At 42.7% G+C, this 8,629-nt stretch overlaps 1 protein-coding gene across 1 annotated transcript in view; it reads right to left on the reverse strand.

Annotated features, from left to right (window-relative positions):
• DYM (dymeclin) overlaps nucleotides 1-8,629 on the reverse strand; it is a gene marked incomplete in the record, with an annotated part of 586,856 nt that overhangs the window by 263,743 nt on the left and 314,484 nt on the right.

Here is an 8,629-nt window from a genome sequence, read left to right on the forward strand (position 1 = left end):
AAAACAGGTGATAAAGATGCTGGTTGGCTAAAGTTTTCAAGATATTTCACAATAAAGATTAATACGCAGGCAAGTATATTTGCCTACAAGGGAGGAAGGTGTCTGATGATGATGATGCCTCGTAACTTCTCGGCAAAGTACGGTAGAACAATGAAAAAAAATACCACATTGAAGCGTATACATTTATCTTCACTTTGAGACTAAAGATCATTACCCAACTGTAATTTATTGTTCTTTTATTGCAAGGTACATTTGTCTTGGTCAGATCTATGCATCATATAGTTATATCTATTGGCTTGTGAAAGTGTCAAAGCCTCACAATTCCAAGGAACAGTTGCGTGATATTTTCCATAAGATGCCTCGAAACTATGTAAACAGCGCAGATAACTTCTGCTACATTCATGGTGAGGTACATTTGCATCTCAAAAGTTCAGTATGACTGCAGCGGTAAAAAAGGCATACCGCCTATATTTTGGATGCAAAATAGGGGATCAAGACACGAGTTTGGCCCCTCGTTGTTGCATTACAAGTGCAACTTATCTGTGTCATTGGCGAAACATGTCCCAATGGTGTGGAGGGAGCATGAAAATGTTACACGAAAAAAAAAACAATAAATGAATGGAAATTTATATTATTAATATAAAGATACATTTCTAATGATTGGTGTGGCACCATTCTCATTGCTAGATCACTTTTTGCAAAAAAGTTATGGAGCAGAATCGCACACACCCTTTGTAATTTTGAATTATTTTGATGCAAATTTGGGGAAATTGGAGCCAATTAACACTCAGGACTTAAAGGCTAAGTATTTTTTTTCTTCTAAATTGCAGCTCCCCTATGTACCACTATAGTATTAATGTACTTATTCTGCAACAAATAAAACAGCTTTCCATCAATTCTACACAGGCTTACCTAACTCTGAACACACTGCTTGATTACTTCTGCCTTACTTCCTGGACAGATCTTAAGTCATGACACAGGAAGGAGTTGACCAGCTGATCTGATTAGCTCACACCCTCCATTCTCTAAACTCCTCAGCTGGTCAACTCCTTCCTGTGTCATGACCTAAAGTCTGACCAGGAAGTAAGGCAGAAGTAATCGAGCAGTGTTTAAACAGCTATGAAGAGAGTGAGGTAAGCTATAATAGAATTAATGGAAAGCGGTTTTATTTTTGAAAAATAAGTACATTATACTATATTGGTGCAGAGGAGAACTGGAAATAAAAAAAAAAAAAAAAAAAAAAGTGAACTTTAATTTTCCTTTATTAGTGACCAAATTTTGGTAAAATTTAGCCACATGCACTTTCAAGACTTGTAGAACAGTGTAATTAATCAATACAGGGCTGCAGTAACTTGTGTTTTTTTATATCTGACCAGAGTTCAGCTTTGGGCTTGGTTCACACTAGCCCACATGGTAGAATAAAGCTGAATGTACATTCTGGCACAGTGCCAGTGTGCCACAATGACTGCACTCTTGCGCATGCAGGGGACTGAGCTGGCCAATGAGAATAGCCACAGCACAGCAGCCTGGAGAAGCCAGGTAAAAGTTGCTGGTGAGGAACGATGAACCGCTGAAGGGGGGTACGAATTGCAGGGTTTAGCTCTGCTTTAAAGCAAATACTAAACATACAAGAGTCATGTGTATTCTTTCTTGAATTTTGGTATGTTTTAATAATTTCTTCCACATCAGTGCAGTAATTCATTGTGTGTATGAACTTCCTGCAGTAAAGACCACTCACTGCTGCTCTCTCATTGTGCAGAGTTGCTGGTCTCGTCTCCACCCCACCTGTACTTTTCAGCAGGCAATCTGTAGTGGGTGGACTTGCTGGGTCCCTCCCACAGCTCTGTTCTCTGCGCATGCTATGAACAAGTACAGTGATGATGTCACTACTTTTATATGGCAATAAGAGGGCTTTCACACCGACCAACAGGATGGGTCGGCAGTAAAGTGGCGTTATTTTTAGTGCACTATTTGGCCACTAGCAGGGCGGTTTTAACCCCCGCTAGCAGCAGAAAAGGGGTTAAATCCACCCATGTTTTTCCGGTGGTATCGCAGCACTGCCCTATTGATTTCAATGGGGAGCAGCACTGGAGGAGCGGTGAGTTCACTGCTCCAAAGAAGCTGCTGGCAGGACTTTTTGTGACTCCCCCTGCCAGCACACCGCTCCTCTATTTTCAGGTTATTTTTTTTTAGTGATGTAGCGCCTGAAAAACCCTGGCAGTGTGAAAGGGGTCTAACTGGATTTGCAAAGGCATTTGGTGCACATAAGTGGAATTATAACCTTTGTGGATACTGAGGAATATATTTCAATGAAACATTTTGTGACTGGAATTCAGCTTTAAAACATTAAAAACAACTGTGTTATACTTACCTGCTCTGCGTAATGGTTTTGCACAGAGCAGCCGGGATCATCCTCTTCTCTGGTCTCCTGCTGGCCCTCCTGGCTCCTCCCTCTTTCCTAGTGCCCCCACAGCAAGCAGCTTGCTGTGGGGGCACCCACGCAAGCGCACTTCTGACCCGTGGTTCTGTGCATCTATTCACACATGGAGCCGCGGCTTGGCCCCGCCCCCTCCAGCTCCTGATTGGCTCACTGGCTGTGATTCATAGCAGCAGGAGGAAATGGCTCTTGCCAAAAGATAATCAGGAGTGTGAGTCCTCGGAGAGGCAAGGCTCTCGTGGACATCGCCGGATCGAGAGGGGGCTCAGGTAAGTATCAAGGGGGCTGCTGCAAATAGGTGTTTTATCTTCATGCAAAGAATGCATTAAGATAAAAAAAAAAAAAAACTTGTGCCTTTACAACCACTTTAATTTGCTCTAAATTGAACCTTTAAATCCTCAACTCCATCACTATGCCAAAGTTTCAGGCAAGAATGTTGTCAAACACTATACACCGCAAATCCCTTTTGCTTTATCAGATTAAAACCGAGGTGAGAAAATAAACTGCTGAGTGTGTAAACAGCTGGAAGCGAAAAAGCCTAAGTATGTGAGCCTTAAAAACGTGAAACTGCCTAAAAAACCGAAAGCCTGTGAGCGACGCGCAGACCTGTGAATTCAAAGCCCGTCTCACACGATGGGACAAAAGCAAAGCTATTTAGAGGCTTGAAAAGAAAAAGGCATGTCTCACAATACACCTTTGAACCCGGTCCGCTCCATGTTAGCCGACTTAAATGAACCCTGAATGAGCTTCCGGCAAACTCCCCAAATATAATGCGTGTGACAGGAAAAGCAGGCCCGGGCTTTCAGCGATTATTAATGTAGCAGCACGGTGGGGAATAAGCGGCTCTTACGCACACAATGCAGGACAATTCCAGGCGTAAGAGGGCATAACAAATACAAGGAGAAAAGTGGCGGAGGAATGAAAACAAGCTGATAGATGTCTGTGCTGAGCCGAGATTAAGCGCAGGGCTCAGCGCTACAAGACATAAATCACGCAGGGTTCACGTCTGGTTGCTTTTGTAAGGAAGAGTGTTTATTCTTCAACTGGTAGCGATTCAAACACGTCCATTAATGCTTAATGCTGTCATTAACTACCATGGGGAAGGAGGGGGGGGGGCATAGAGGGGCTTTCAGGGAAATTCATTCCACAGGCAGGAACCTCCATTTAGCCATACTGTTCATTAAACAATAGTACAGTTAAGAATTTAAGTGGAGCTTTTAGTAACTTTACAAGTCTGCATGAAAAGAATCCTGACGTCACAATATAAAGCAACAGCATCATTTATTTTTATTTTTTTTAAAGCCGTCATTTAGTTCAAGGCCAGTAACTTGAAATACTGTCAATAGTCTGCTGCAGGCAGGATGATGCATTTTCTCAGTCTCCTTTGCACAGTGATCAGAGTGCAACATTCAATGAGGTATGAAATATGCCCGTCGGTGGTTTGGTCGGCACTTGTTTTCATATATATCTTAGGCCCCACTCACACAAGCATGGGTCCGTTTTTCAGGCAGACCTGATCGAACCTTGCCTTGTCCTTTATGGAGTGGCGGATGTTAGCGCACACATGTCCGCTGACGCCAGCCGACATCCAATCCTGTCCGCCAAAAACAGATCGTTGGTGGTCTTATTTTCTATCCATAAAAGAGAACGGGACTGTGTCCATGTCAAGGACCTATCATTCGCCTGCTCAGCAAGGATCAGCAGAGAGATACCCCGCTGAGTAAGCGGATTCTGCTATGCCTAATGGCGCGTACACATGACCGGACTTTCCGGCAGATTACGTCCGAAGGGATTAGTCCAATCGTTTTTCGAAAAAAATAAATAAATAAATCAGACGGACCTAAAAATAGAACATGTTTCAAATCTATCCGACGGACTCAAATCGGGAAAACCGTTCGTCAGTATGCTGGTCTGAAGGACGACACAAGGGAAGCTATTGGCTACTGACTATTGAACTTCCTTGTTTAGTCCCACCTTACGTCATTACGTTCTAAACGAACGGACTTTCGAAAGGACTTTGTTCGTGTGCGCTCAAGTCCGTTGGTTCGGAAAGTCTGTCGGAACTCTGCCAAAAGTCAGTTGGGAAGACAGTCGGACCTAGTCTGCTGGAAAGTCCGGTCGTGTGTACGTGGCATAAGGGTCCTTTGACACAGGCACTCCGTTGAGTTCATCCATTGGCCTGAAGAAAAATAGGGCTTTGATCCCTTCTAAAAAATGGATGTAAATGGATGATCATCCTTTTTAGATTGTAAGCTCTAAAGAGGAGGGCCCTCTGATTCCTTTTGTACCAAATTGTACTGTAACTGTAATGTCTGCCTTCATTTTGTTAAGTGCTGTGCAAACTGCTGGTGCTATTTAAAACCTGTATAATAATCATCCGTTTTTCCATAGAGATGCATTGATGTCCGTTTTTCATCCATCAACTGAACGTCCCTGTGAAAGGATAGATCGGAGTCATGTGGTTTAAAGAACATTGAATTTTCTAATTTCTTATTTCTGTTGGTGAAATAAAATTTCATATTCATTAAACCAGATAACATCAACATGACAACGGGTGCCTCTGCCGATCGGAGCACGGATGACCTCTTCTATCTCACCAGTTCCATACACCCACCAGTGAAGCCCGCAGAAGATCCAAGATTGGGACCTCCATGGAATTGAGAATGACCAACCTTATTCTGTATGGATAAATAAATAATAGTGCGGTGCTGAAGGATAAAGCACATATATAAAGCAAAAAGGGAATATCAACATCTGGTTCAGAGATATTACTCTCAGTACCATAGAATTATAACATAAACCACTCCAAATCAATGGGGAATGTCTATGGTGTTCAAAACGTGAAAATCAAAAGTTGTCCCCTCCAGCCCTTGTTTTGGGGGGGCACCCACATATTGACATGTTTTTCTCACCCATCAGGGGGCATCAATCCAGGAGTCATAACCCTTGGGCTGTATTTTTACAATCCCAAACAATGGGGGACACTGCGTCTTGCGGCCCCAGCAGCGAGGAGTATTTTTATTGCTTGTATGCTGCTCTGTTCACACATGATGTTGGGGGCGGAGCATTTGGCCCCTCCCCCACTCGGGGGTATAATTGGAGCCCAACGTGGCAGCTTTCATCACTCACGTCATGAGTTTACACACACCGGCTGCACTTCTACGATGGGATGGTCTCGCATCACACCCAGATAAATTGTTTTACCGGGTAGCTTAGTTGACATTTTAGCACATTTGTTTGCCTTTTCCTTTAACCCCCACTCTATTCCACTCAATTGCACACTTATTGGCCCAACACTTCTTTACTCTGCAATGTCCTTTATTTATGCCCTTTTGGTCTCCCAACATAAGGCCTGGATTCTTTCCTAAATGTACATAATATAACTGGGTACTAACATTTATAGGTAAAGTTGATCCAGGGAAAATCCAATTTCCTCTCTGGGATAAAGAAGGTATTTTTTTCCCCTGCTGTAGCAAATTGGATCATACTTTTCTGTGGGGTTTTTTCGCCTTCCTCTGGATCAACTATGGGTATATTGGATTGGTCATATGGAATTGTATGATATTTTTTATTTTATTTATTTTTTATGGTTGAACTGGATGGTCTTTCTTCAACCTGACTATGTAACTACCGGTATGTAATATACCAGCATTTACTTTATGCTGGTCCCTATACATTTATATGTATATGAAACAATGCAGGAAATTCACCTGCATCTACATTCACACCATTATTTTTGCAATATGCATACCCAACACAGCAGGAAGTTTACCTTATTCGTAGGGTCTGATATATACATATACTTTTTTTTACCATCTTTACAGTTCATGATCATGGATAAGGGGAGACTTCTAGGGAAGCTTATATTTGTATCTACCAAGGCCACGTCGGTGCTCCACTTGTTCCCCGTTGGGGTTACCTTTTTGCTCCGCTTCCTCAGCTGGATGTTTTTTGCTGCTGCCACCGCCGGTGGCATCAGCGACTGGTGGCCTGGTCCAGCCCATTGGTGAGTATGGGGTCCCTAGCCTGACCCCGATGATTACTCAACTTCCTACCTATTTGATGCAACATACACTCATTCATTTGATTTACGACTTGTATTACAGACTAAGCAAAGCATTTATCCCTGAAGAGCAAGTGTGATCTCGCGAAACGTCGTTGGGTACTACTACTTATGCTTTCAAATTTCTTTGATGATTGTATATTGGTATATATTGTTTTACCATGTATGTGGATTGTCTCATGTTCACATTATATGCATATTTTACCGGCCTAAAGTTATTGCTGTTGCGTTTCAGTTGCGCAACAACTGTAAAAAAATCTACATTATTTTACATCCCAGACGTTTCTTGACTAACCATATGCACCTCACTCAAAGTCCCCGGGCGAACCCCTTGTATATGTGAAAATCAAAAGTAGTGCAATGCAAAAAAAAAAAATCAATAGTCCAGTAAACAATAATCTTGTTGTGAGAAGATGAATCATGGATTGGATTTGAAGATTGGATTGTTATCACCTGTGAAGGAACGAAATGTCAAAGAGCTTCCACCATCAATGTGATCCACCACCAATGTGATCCACCACCAATGTGATCCACCACCAATGTGTACAGCCAGCACGCTTACCGGAAAATGTGGACTCATATACAACAAGTATAAAGTCAGACACGCAGTTACAGGGAATCGCTCCAACTGTATCCAACACTTTCCGATGGTTGTTAGCCCACGTACACGGTCGGAGATTTTGCCAACCAAATCCGTCGGATTTTGCCCGACGGATTTAGTCCGACGGATTGTGTCCGAAACTGTTGCATACACACGGTCGGGCCAAGTTGGCGAAAAATCCGATCTTTCAGAACGTGATGACGTAATTTCGTTACGATGGGACTACATTCAGGCTAGTAGCCAATAGCTTTGATGTAGGAATTTGATCTGAGCATGCGTGGCACTTGGTCCGATCAAAATGCTCTACACATGATCGGATTAGGTCCGTCCGGCCCAGTTGGTCGGGAAATATTTCCAACATGTTGGAAAATTGGGTCGGACGGAGATTCGGATGGAATCAGTCCGATGCATACCACACAGTCGGATTATCTGACGACACGGTCCGATAGGACACATTCCGACAGATTCTCCGACCGTGTGTGCAAGGGCTTAAGGATATCCAATTGGCCCAAAAATTAGGTGGAAGGAATCAACCCTCAAAGGACAAGCTCTCGACACATGGCTAATCGCATCAGGCAAATTGGCAGTTCACAGATACATGTAGAGGAAACGGCAAGCATCTGCACATAGTGCAAAACTGTTTCAAACCATTTAAAAAAAAAAGATGCATGCTTACATAAAACCACTAGTAAATAGCGCTAAAAGAATACAGATCAAATTCATGGATATTAGAAAAAGAATCATGTCGTCGTCACGAGCACCACCCAACGCATTTCATCCTATTGGACATCATCTGGGGTGAGGGTATTCTGTTTGGAGACAGGGTTTTCTCCATCCACGTATTTGGAAAGACACGTGTTTTACCCCATAGGGTGACTGAAGCCTCAACAACACATAAGTTATTTTCCTATTGATGATCCCTTTGGGACAATTATTTTTTTGGCCCAACTAACTACACTAAAAGAACTCTACCTCCCTCTTCTCTTTTGCAGTGGACACTCCAAGCTGCCCCAGAGACTACTGACCAGTTCTTTAAGACCAAACCCCTCAGACCTTCGTGGACCACAACATTCTAAAAGAGACCACAACATGTGCAGAGATTTCTAAACTTGAATGTAATGACAATATAAAAGTATTTCCAAAGAAAAAGTATCAAAATGAGCTCCCCTGACCTCCACAATCGAGTGACGTATCTTTTTTTTCTGTGCCTCTAGCACTATTTATTGTCTTCACTGAGTAATGTGCAGACTGCTGAAAAAATAATAACTTTTGATGCCGCCTGCGCTCTATGTAAAGTAAATGGCATGTTATCGAGTGCTACCAGAGGCAGTGCTGGGAGGGACAAACAATGGGGGCGGGGCTAGGCATGTTCAACCTCCAATAGACAAGCTAATAGATAATCTATAAGTAGTAACAATACAGTTAGTCACCTTCCATGTTGTCACGTAACGCTGTAGTCCTTGTGGTCACTGTTCTGGTGACAACAACCCCTCCGAGGCAAAATATACAAACAAATTCTTCCAAAACC

The sequence above is a fragment of the Lithobates pipiens genome, unplaced genomic scaffold (genome assembly GCF_037356315.1).
Source record: "Lithobates pipiens isolate NorthernLeopardFrog02 unplaced genomic scaffold, aLitPip1_a1.2 Scaffold_3, whole genome shotgun sequence".
Lineage (NCBI taxonomy): Eukaryota > Metazoa > Chordata > Amphibia > Anura > Ranidae > Lithobates > Lithobates pipiens.